Consider the following 12,603-nt stretch of genomic DNA (forward strand, 5'->3'; position numbering starts at 1 on the left):
CATAATGAATTCATAAAAGAACCAAACTTCATGAATGTTTTTTTTTGTGACCAACAAGCATGTACTCTAATCACTCTATCACAAAAAAATAAGAGTTGTAGAAATTATTGGAAAGTCAAGACAGCCATGACATTATGTTCTTTACAAGTGTATGTCAACTTTTGACCACGACTGTATATTTAAATACCCCTGTTGTTCTATCTGTGTCCTACAGATGTCGCCGTTGCACCGACGATGGTCTTAAACGAGACAGTTCACTCACGTGCATTTTCCACCAGCTCGCCACTCTGCTGGCGACCGGCGACCCGCCAACGGCACCTTTCCCTCGGATTAACACAGGCATCTTTTATCGGGGCTGAACAAAGTGAAAAGAAGCGGAGAAAGGAGGTTGAAAGGTGGAATGTAACCGTGGCGGCAGGGCAGAATATAGAGTGTTCGTGTTTGAGTGTGTGTTTAGTGGCGTGGACGGTTTGCGACCAAAGTCCATGTTTGGATTAAGGAAGCACATTTCCTGCTTTTTCGACGATTCAGGTAAGACTTAGAAAAATGACACCACACATTTTGAAATAGCAACATTTCAAAAATACTTTAAAGTGAATTAGTCAATCATAATTCATATCAGCTGCTACCACTATAAAGCCTACAGGTGTGCTTTGACACTCATGTTCATTAACACATTATAGGAACCCCAGAATGTTGGCTAAACTGTCACTGGAATGTAATTTTTATGATTAAGAAGCTTGATAAAACCCTTTTTTAAGCGTTGGACCATCAATTTAAAAATATAAATGTGTTTGTGCCTGTGATTTAACCAGTTGAAGCTATTTATTATACTGACACGGATATAAGACTACATATACACTACCGTTCAAAAGCTTGGGGTCACCCAAACAATTTTGTGGAATAGACTTCATTTCTAAGAACAAGAATAGACTGTCGAGTTTCAGATGAAAGTTCTCTTTTTCTGGCCATTTTGAGCGTTTAATTGACCCCACAAATGTGATGCTCCAGAAACTCAATCTGCTCAAAGGAAGGTCTATTTTGTAGCTTCTGTAACGAGCTAAACTGTTTTCAGATGTGTGAACATGATTGCACAAGGGTTTCCTAATCATCAATTAGCCTTCTGAGCCAATGAGCAAACACATTGTACCATTAGAACACTGGAGTGATAGTTGCTGGAAATGGGCCTTTATACACCTATGTAGATATTGCACCCAAAACCAGACATTTGCAGCTAGAATAGTCATTTACCACATTAGCAATGTATAGAGTGTATTTCTTTAAAGTTAAGACTAGTTTAAAGTTATCTTCATTGAAAAACAAGGACATTTCAATGTGACCCCAAACTTTTGAACGGTAGTGTAAAATGACCCTTAACACTTTTAATGTTTTCAACAGGAAACAATACGTGAAGATAGGCGAACACACGTCTACAACGCTAAATATATCCTGTGGTGTACCTCAGGGATCAATACTAGGACCAACATTTTTCAATCTATACCAGTGGTTCTTAACCTGGGTTCAATCGAACCCTAAGGGTTCGGTGAATCGGCCTCAGGGGTTCGGCAGAGCCTCCGCCGCGGAGGTCAAGACACGCCCGACTCATCGTGTAAACAAAAACTTCTCCCTGTCTGCGTATTATGGATACCTCCCTCTAATTTTCCATATGTGTGAGCAAATGCAAAAACTCCTTCAGCATTCAGTGGAGCACATACACTGTGGTCACACCTGCAGCACACCTGTCCCAAACCTGACTAAATAACGAGTTCAATGTTTTATTATTATAATCAAATGACAGCGGCCATTTCCATGAGATTATTTTCTAATGTAAGTGTTTTGGCCCACTTACAATGACTATAACATATTGTTTTTCATGAGCTGTGTACTAGTATTATATGTCTGGGTGGGGGGTCCTGCTTTGGAAATAATGTGTACCCCTTTCAGATATCGCATTTAGTTCCCACTAAAACATTCACATGTTGCACAATGAGATGTAAACATGGAATCATGTGTCCCCTATTAGTATTTATATAATATATTAACAACATTTTATGATTACGGTTCGGGTTCGGTGAATGCGCATATGAAACTGGTGGGGTTCGTTACCTCCAACAAGGTTAAGAACCACTGCTCTTTAATTTTCCTGAGGGAATCAATAAAGTACTATCTATCTATCTATACAAACATTTGTAAAGTTACAAAAGGTTTAAAGTTAGTATTATTTGCGGATAATACAACAGCGTTTTGTTCCGGAGAGAACACACAGAAGCTAATACAAATAATAACAGAAGAAATGAACAAATGAAAAAGATGGTTTGACAAAAACAGATTGTCTTTGAATCTCAGTAAAACTAAAATAATGCTATTTGGTAAAAGTAGAAGGGAAAGTCCAACACAAATACAAATAGACGGAATAGAAACTGAAAGAGTAAATAAAACCAAATTTCTAGGTATAATGATTGATGATAAATTGAACTGGAAATCTCATGTAAAAAATAGACAACATAAAGTAGCAAGAAACACGTCAATAATGAATAAAGCAAAACATGTTCTAGACCAAAAATCACTCCATATTCTCTACTGCTCGCTAGTGTTACCATATCTGAGTTATTGTGCAGAAATAGGAGGAAACAACTACAAAAGTACACTTCATTCACTAACGGTGTTACAAAAAAGATCAGTTAGAATAATACATAATGTTGGATATAGAGAACATACAAACCCTTTATTCATTGAATCGAAAATACTGAAATTCCACGACATAGTGAATTTGCAAACAGCTAAAATTATACTCAAAGCAAACTACAATCTGCTACCCAAGAATGTACAACAATTCTTCTCAACAAAAGAGGAGAAATATAATCTTAAGAAAAATGTAATTTAAAACATTTGTATGCACGTACAACACTTAAGACCTTCAGTATATCAGTATGTAGAATTCAATTATGGAATGGATTAAGCAAATAAATCAAACAATGTACTAATATGATCCACTTCAAGAAACTCTTCAAAATTAAAGTGTTTACAAACTACAAAGAAAAAGAACCATGATAAACATTCTGAATTTATTTCATCCATCCATTCATTTTCAAGATAATCTTACTCATCTCACCATATGAAATATAACTTACTTCACCAATTATTATTTATTTATTTATTTTATTGTTAGTACTTATGGATTATATTAATAAATTGAGAACAGGAAGTGAACAGAAGTTTTAGCAACTGCTATGTAAAGGAAAAGGGGTAGGATTAAATAAACCCTGCTTCTTCCTACTCCTTTTCGAACATGTTGAATAGAGAAACTGGAAATTGTGGTGTATCATGTTGTATTCATGCATATTCGAAATAAACTCAAAGTCAAACTCGATTCCAGTTTAATCATATTTTAGTCATTATATTTGATAAATTATCTTTATTAGCAGCCAGACAGTTGATGACTGATTCATTCATCTTAAAATTAGCATAGTAGTATGTTGTTTACTAGATTGTGGGAACACCCCATTTACTGTAGAACACCATGGCAGCTTTCACAAAATAAAAGGTTGTCTGAAGGGTTGGATATGGTGGTTATTTTTATAATCCGCTATTTTTATGAGCTTAACTTCACAAAAAGCTTCTGAAAAATAAAGAGAAGCGACTTTGATGGCTCTCTCCCAAGTCACTGTAATGTGTAACATACTGGATAATAATACATCTTTAAGTTTTCTTGTAATTTTAGGTATATGTGCATGGTTAAAGTAAATGTACTGCTTTAAACCTATATAATGAATTCTAACATTGCAAACTCTGCCATAATAAAGCTAATTTGTATATTCTGAGCTCTGAACATTTGACTAAACAAGCTAGCCAATATGATACAATACACTTCTATCATACTGAAAACTAAGTATTATTGTCTTTTCTGAAAGCTTTTGATACAAATCTGAAATGATAGTACTCGTACTGTATTTACATGTTACCCAACGAGGTGGTTAAAGTTCACTGCCCTTTTGTAAACCACCTTCAACAGCAAATATCACCTCAGTCAAACAATATTGGTCAGTAAAGGAATTGGATTAGTGTGAAAGGTCAAGTTAAAGAGCCCAGTGTTACTAAGTGTACAGCGACAATAGAACCAATACAACAAAAACTACGGCAGCTTTGGCTTTGTAAAACAAGAAGGCTTATTAAAAGCGCTCTGTGTCCCACCGCTCAATGCCTTCGACTGTCATCTTTTGTACTGTTTGACTCTCATAGAATCCCAGTATAATGTATCCAAACCTAAAAGCAAAGAGTGCCGAGTTCCTTTTGGTACGGCTGTTTTATTGTGTTGATAGTACTATCTCGGCTCTCTCTTCTTTTATCCAGGCTGATTTGTAGTAGTAGTAGACACACTAGCACTCTTTATTCTAGGGTTGTCACGATACCAGACTTGCAGTTGGTAATACTAATACCTATTGTATGAATTTCCATGATTCTTGATACTTATACGATATACTGTTGGGAAAAAAAATGAACCTATGCACTTTTATATTCACTACTTCACTGACTGTTTCTATGCACTAAATTGGTCTGAAAAGAAGCATCCTATAACATGGAAACACCTAACCTCATCGTGTTTGACTTTTGAAAAGTCGGATTAACACACCTCGAGAATGCGATTGAAAACTAGATCTCTCTAGCGGGTATGTGCCGCCGCAGAGGACCTTTCGTGTCGTGCATGCGCCAATCTCAACACATGGGATATAACCCGGAAGCAGGTCCCGTTCAGTAAAAACATAGGCAATAACTGGAATAAAGAGAAGACTGATTATTTGCTTCACAAATTAAAAAAGCGGAACATTTTGAAGTGCATTGATTGGAGAAGAAAAGAAACAGAGATGTATTCAAAAAGGTAGCTTAGGAAATGGAGAATGCCGACTTAATTCAGCGCTTATAATAACAATATCACTAATACTTGGTTAATATTCAAGTCACAAAATGTAAAATAGAATATTGTTGACGCTTTTTGAATGTTTTTTTTTATTGGGTTTTATTAGGGGTGTAACGGTACACAAAAATGTCAGTTCGGTACGTACCTCGGTTTAGAGGTCATGGTTCGGTTCAGTAAGAAAACAACAAATTATACATTTTTGGGTTATTTATTTACCAAATTTGCAAAATCTTCCACCAAAAATATTTTTCTTAATGGAATATTTGATGTGAAGTAATCGGAACCTTGGATAGGTCAATAATTCATAATAACATTGATTTTGATTCAATATTATGTTTTGAGCAATGACAGTTTGAAAGAAAAAAAAACAACAACTTTGTTTTATTAGTCAAGATTGCAACTTTTTCTAAATTACATTTACCGGTAACCTTTAAGCTTTTTTATTTCACTTTTGTTATGTTTTTGTTTATTTTAATAGTATTTTTAGAATGTGCCGTGGGCCTTTAAAACATTAGCTGTGGGCCGCAAATGGCCTCCGGGGCACACTCTTGACACCCCTGCTATAGATAATAAAAAAATAAATCTGATAAATCTATGGATAAAAAGCAGAGCCTGGTGACGCATGCGCGTTTATCATAACTCTCTCGCTCTCTCTGTCTCTGCCCCTCTCTCACGAATACTGCTGCGCGCACAATATGTTTTGTTTTTAACCCCTTCTTAACCCTGAACGTACATTGAAAATACACACAACCCTAACTCAAAACGCCGGACATTTGAGGCATTTAAGAAACTCCTCCATGACAGCTGCGCAAAAGAGGACATGTCCTGTGAAAAGAAGACGTATGGTCAGTCTATCGTAGCCCGTTAGCTACTAGCATGCCGTGTGTTGTGCCTCGGTTTATACACAACGTGCGTTACGCTACTTAATATGTCCGTGTGGAAACTCGTTCGGTACACCTTCGAACTGAACCGGAACCCCCGTACCGAAACGGTTCAATACAAATACACGTACCGTTACACCCCTAGGTTTTATGGGCGGAATAGAGGACCTCCCATTGGCCCTGCTGTACACGGACTTATATTTACGTTAATTTACGAGTTAGAATGCATTAAAAATAAAAATACATCTGTCGTCTTGTCTTTTATAATGATTGTGAACGATAGGCAACATTCCCAAAAAAGTGCAGTTCCCCTTTAAAGGCAAAGAAGAAAGCATAGACAAACTTCTTCACGCTACATTTGCACACTGCAAACTGATTAGAAATACGTGTGTATTCTGCACAGCTGGCGAGCATGTCCAGGACAATAGCAACCCTCATTTGAAGCGGTATCGGGGCACGAACAAACGTCTTTTCCTTCATACTTAAAACTCCTTCCATCAATCCACAAAACATATTAAATGAACGTCGAGACATTTGAACGTTTTCTTTCCATTCTCCCAACAGTCTTTGTTTCGGACCCACATCCAATCCACCAATCCGAGACCTTCTTTGTAGTTATATCATGTTAGATGGGCAATCTAAGATCATGTTTTGATGCTGTCTGCTATTTAACATTAGCATAGCTAAAGATTTAATATTTATAATCTGTGCCAATAATACAGCAAACATCAGGTACAACAGGAACTGAAATACCCACCCCTGCCCTTGAAAATAATACTAAGTGTAAAAAAAGAAGAAGATGTACTTCAAATCAGACATGGACGATTATAAAATCGATTAGTAAACGTCAGTAGCCGATAATCGATTTTATTGTAAATAAAGTAATGCAGACAGTTCTAAAATTTGACTGACTGCAACGAGCCATCTCACTGAGAGATCTGACCAGCTCCTTTATCATAGGACACTTATGTTCCAGTTTTGCACACTTTTACATTAATTTCATAAATGTAATAGGAATTAATTTAACTGTTTATTATTGCAAATGCATTGTTTTTAAAAGTTGCAAGTGATAAACGCTTAATTGGCAAAACGAAAAGAAATGTAAAACTGTATCAATATACGTAAATGAAAGATGCATCAATAATCGATTTTTAATCAAATCGTAGCTCCTTAGTTGTAATCGTAATCAAATATCAAAAATCAGAAGAAACAGATATTGTTCTGGATTCTTAAGAGGCATATTTTTATTGGAGTGTTTAGATGTTTGTTTTCCATTTTAAATTGTAGAAGTTTTAGAATGTTTTTCTTGTTTGTTTTAATCGATAAAATCTAATTGAGTGTTTACTTTGCTCGACGTCCAGTTTATGTGACATCACTCGAGTTCACTCTCTGTTTTAGACCGCTTCGTCTACTACAGATAAAACCAAACTGTGTCATATTCCTCTTGAGTATAGATCGATCCCTCTGTTCTAAGAGAGCACCGCTTGTCGGTTCAATGTAAACAATTGAATATCTTAGTTGCTCAGACAGTAATGTGTTTATACTGGTTTAGATTCTGGTATGTCATTTCCTAATGGGGAAATACGTTAATGTGTATTGCAGAGCTGGGCAAATATTTTGACTCGAGGGCCACATTGAGAGAAAATAATGTGTCTGGAGTAGGGCTGCAACAACTAATCGATTAAATCGATTAAAATCGATTATAAAAATAGTTGCAGATTAATTTAGTCATCAATTCGTTGGATCTATGCTATGCGCATGCGCAGAGGCTTTTTTTTTTTTTAAATAAAATAAACCTTTATTTATAAACTGCAACATGTACAAACAGCTGAGAAACAATAATCAAAATAAGTATGGTGCCAGTATGCTGTTTTTTTTCCAATAAAATACTGGAAAGGACAGAAATGTAGTGTGTCTCCTTTATCCGATTATTAATCGAAGTAATAATCGGCAGATTAATCGATTATCAAATTAATCGTTAGTTGCAGCCCTAGTCTGGAGGGCCAAGGTGTATGTGTGTATAAATTATATGTACACATTTCGCTGTAAAAATCTGCTGTACAGTATGTGTGTTTGGGTCCCTTTTTTTCAGGAACACTAATACCAAAAGTCACAATGTCCGATAGAGTTCTAAAAACGTTTTGACAGACCACCTCAAAAAAACGGAGTGGAATTTTACAGTTTTTTACTGAATCTGACACCCAAAATGTACATTAAAATAAAGAAAGAGGGATTTACAATATTAACTATGAACAATAAAACACTGAAAATTAACAGCACATGAATGTTGCTCCTCTTTTACTTCTCAGACCAGCTCCTCGATAGTTGTGTATCTTTTACAATCAAGCAAAACGCAACAAAAATGTAAAAAACAGGAAAATACGAATACAAAGTGTAATAAACACCTACAGCATGATATATTATTACGTAAAAATTTGTTTCCGCATCTGTTTCCGACCCACGCGTTTTGGGCTGGTTGCTCTGAAAACACACCCCACCCACTCTGCTTTGTTCCTAGTCTTAGCTGCTGTGACGTAAATTACCGCAATAACTCCTATAACACCCTAAAGTGCAGATTTCGACCATTGAAATACTGTCCATTGTTCAAGACTTATGTTCATTTGAAAACAGCACTGCACATCATAATGGCGGTTACAGTTTTGATGTTAAAGATCTAAAAAAATTATGTAGAAAGTCCGGCAGGCCAGATAGAAAATAATAACGGGCTGCATGTGGCCCGCGGGCCGTATTTTGCCCAGGTATGACTGCGGTGTGGCCCTCCAATGAAAACAAGTTTGGCACCGCTGGTCTAGTGGGACAGGCCAAAGTTAAGTCGGAGAAAATGCAGTCCTTTTATCAAATATTTACTGTTATTCTACGGCCAGGTAGCAAATGCTTCACGGACCAATACCAGTCCTTCGACCGATGGTTGGGGACCACTGATGTAGACTACAAGGAAATGTTTTACATTTAGAAAAAAATCATAATATGACCCCTTTAATGCGCCTTATAATCCGGTGTGCCTTTTGTATGAAAATAGACCTGAATAGACCCGCTCATCGGCAGTGCGCCTTATAATCCGGTGCGCCCTAAGGTCCGGAAAATACGGTACTTATGGATTAATGTCAAGAGATCAAGAGGGAGGCTGATCAATCAATCAATCAATCAATCAATGTATACTTATATAGCCCTAAATCACAAGTGTCTCAAAGGGCTGCACAAGCCACAACGACATCCTCGGCTCAGATCCCACATCAGGGCACGGAAAAACTCAACCCAATGGGACAATGAGAAACCTTGGAGGGGACCGCAGATGTGGGGACCTCCCCCCTGGGCGACCAGTGCATTGGACGTCCAGTGGATCTAGCATAATATTATGTGAGTCCAGTCCATAGTGGATCTAACATAATATTGTGAGAGTCCAGTCCATAGTGGATCCAACATAATATTGTGAGAGTCCAGTCCATAGTGGATCTAACATAATAGTGTGAGAGTCCAGTCCATAGTGCAGGGGTCGGCAACCCGCGGCTCCGGAGCCGCATGCGGCTCCTTGACCACTCTGATGCGGCTCAGCTACATGCATGCCGACCCCCTCGATTTTCCCAGGAGACTTATGGATGTCAGTGCCTCTCATAGACTACTCCCAGGAAAAAATATTCCTATTAACACTCTAATTACTATATAAAGGGCGTGCCCTAATTGCACTGCAGTAATTGTCCTCTATAGCATTTACTTACAGCGTGCCAGGCCAGCCACATGTTGCAAGTTGTTATTACTTGCTCACACAGGAGCCAGCAAAGCATACTTACTCATCAGCCACACAGCTTACACTGACGGTAGCCGTATCAAACAACTTCAACATTGTTACGTTACAAATATGCGCCACACTGTGAACCCACACCAAAAAAGAATGAAAAACACATTTCTGGAGAACATCCCACTGTAACACAACATAAACACAACACAACCATTACCCAGAATCCCATGCAGTCCTAACTCTTCCGGTCTACATTAGACACCCCGCTACCACCAAATCCCCCCACACATCAACCCCCCCCCCCCCTCTTCGTGGTTGGTTGAGCGGAAGAGTTAGGGCTGCATGGGATTCTGGGTATTGGTACCGTCAGTGTAAGATGTGTGGCTGCTGAGTTAGTAGCCTTGCTGTCTCTTACATGAGCAAGCTAAAGCTGCATTCCACTTGTGGCCGAGCAGGTACACTGATTGGGCAGACTGTAGAGGGCGCAAAATGTAGTGTCATCACACTCTGATAATCGGGAGTCTCCCGGGAAAAATGAGAGGGTTGGCAAGTGTGACGCAAGCGACATTCATCCAAAACTCGCGGGCTGCACTAACATCAAATTCCCACATTAAAGTGCGTGCCGGTGCGTGTGTCTGAGACCCCTGGTTAACATAGCACAAAGCATGTAAGCTTTGTATGCGGTGTTTTTCATTTTAAATTTTAAAAACATTTTTGTGGCTCCCATTACTTTCTTTAATGTGTGAAACTTGCCAAAATGGCTCTTTGAGTGGTAAAGGTTGCCGACCCCTGCCATAGTGGATCTAACATAATGTGAGAGTCCAGTCCATAGTGGATCTAACATAATAGTGAGAGTCCAGTCCATAATGGATCTAACATAATATTGTGAGGGTTCAGTCTATAGTGGATCTAACATAATATTGTGAGAGTCCAGTCCATAGTGGATCTAACATAATAGTGTGAGAGTCCAGTCCATAGTGGATCTAACATAATAGTGTGAGAGTCCAGTCCATAGTGGATCTAACATAATATTGTGAGAGTCCCGTCTATAGTGGATCTAACATAATATTGTGAGAGTCCAGTCCATAGTGGATCTAACATAATAGTGTGAGAGTCCAGTCCATAGTGGATCTAACATAATAGTGAGAGTCCAGTCCATAATGGATCTAACATAATATTGTGAGGGTTCAGTCCATAGTGGATCTAACATAATATTGTGAGAGTCCAGTCCATAGTGGATCTAACATAATAGTGTGAGAGTCCAGGCCATAGTGGATCTAACATAATATTGTGAGAGTCCAGTCCATAGTGGATCAAACATAATAGTGAGAGTCCAGTCCATAGTTTATCTAACATAATAGTTTGAGAGTCCAGTCCATAGTGGATCTAACATAATATTGTGAGAGTCCAGTCCATAGTGGATCTAACATAATAGTGAGAGTCCAGTCCATAATGGATCTAACATAATAGTGTGAGAGTCCAGTCCATAGTGGATCTAACATAATAGTGTGAGAGTCCAGCCCACAGTGGATCTAACATAATATTGTGAGATTCCAGTCCATAGTGGATCTAACATAATATTGTGAGATTCCAGTCCATAGTGGATCTAACATAATATTGTGAGATTCCAGTCCATAGTGGGTCTAACATAATAGTGTGAGAGTCCAGTCCATAGTGGATCTAACACAATAGTGTGAGATTCCAGTCCATAGTGGATTTAACATAATATTGTGAGATTCCAGTCCATAGTGGATCTAACATAGTAGTGTGAGAGTCCAGTCCATAGTGGATCTAACATAATAGTGTGAGAGTCCAGCCCATAGTGGATTTAACATAATATTGTGAGATTCCAGTCCATAGTGGATCTAACATAATGGCAAATATTTGCCTAAATGCCTTTGTGCCTTATTTGTCATTTAGAAATAATTTGTCTCAGAAAAGTGAGGATTGAGAATGTCACAATTGGAGCCATAAACCAGATGCTGTTGGACTGTTGGACCGTATCAACTCACAGCTTCCGCTTTCTCTTTGTCATTCTGTCAACCAAGTTCCCTTTGAAAGACCACATCACGAGCTCTTTGGCAGGCTGACGGACTGACCGGCTGAAAGCCTCATGGCCTTGACAGCCCATTTTGAGTGTGCACGAGTCGGATAAATGACTCCTGAAGGGCTCCTCAGTGCGCCTCTTACACAACCTTTATATTAAAAAAAAAAAAAGCCTGCAAAAAAACTGGCAGCTTTTATTTAATTGTATTTGACAGCTCTCAGAGTGGGAGCTCGTCATAAAGGTGAGTGTACTAGTGCAGTAATGGGCGCTAACCCCGAAAAATATAATTGCCACACAGCAGGCAACACAAAGTGATAAAAGGACAAGAAAGAACAGTTGTTATAATGGCTGCAAAATGTAGTAGTTGCTGTAAACTCCAGTGTTTTCCCTTTTTTGACAGTCCTATTTTCGATGCAAGCTAATGGCTATTATTGTTGGGTCCATGGGTGGAACTGTCAAAAACCCCACTCGCTAGGAGAGCAGTTGGAAAATTGCCCAAGAAAGTTGTATAAAAAATGTATTTGCAATGCAATTTAAAAGAAAATATCAAAGAATATAACAGTGGAACTTCAAAAGTAAAACACAGTCTTGTGATTCTGCTTGAAGTCTTTCTACAGTAGTTCCACAACACATTTTCACATAACACAGTGGTTGGCAAATTTTTTATTTATTATTATTATTATTATTTTTTTTTACCAAGTACCACCTCAGAAAAAACTTGCCTCTCCACGTATCACCATAACGACCAACATTGTAACACAGTAGCATAGTAACAAGGCAGATGTTTTATTTAACAAGTTTATTTCATATTTTGGGCCACTGTAACATATCACACAGTTTGAACAGTAACACTGTTTGAATATAGGAAAATAAAACACAAGTGATTCTTTGTAATTCTCAAGTGATTCCTCAGTGTTTGTGCACTGAAAAGCTACAAGTGCCCATACCAGACTTAACATTGCATGATGACTATTATCTAAGGAGGTGTCCTTTCCGAACAATA

General features: G+C 38.0%; 1 protein-coding gene across 1 annotated transcript in view; it reads left to right on the forward strand.

Annotated features, from left to right (window-relative positions):
* The first annotated feature begins 237 nt into the window (after nt 1-237).
* LOC133657127 (semaphorin-4G-like) overlaps nt 238-12,603 on the forward strand; it is a 64,837-nt gene continuing 52,471 nt past the window's right edge. Inside the window, exon 1 of the mRNA XM_062058075.1 lies at nt 238-531. The gene's annotated coding sequence lies outside the window, so the exon portion shown is untranslated. The remainder of the gene's footprint in view (nt 532-12,603) is intronic.

The sequence above is a fragment of the Entelurus aequoreus genome, linkage group LG09, assembly GCF_033978785.1.
Source record: "Entelurus aequoreus isolate RoL-2023_Sb linkage group LG09, RoL_Eaeq_v1.1, whole genome shotgun sequence".
In the NCBI taxonomy this organism is placed as follows: domain Eukaryota; kingdom Metazoa; phylum Chordata; class Actinopteri; order Syngnathiformes; family Syngnathidae; genus Entelurus; species Entelurus aequoreus.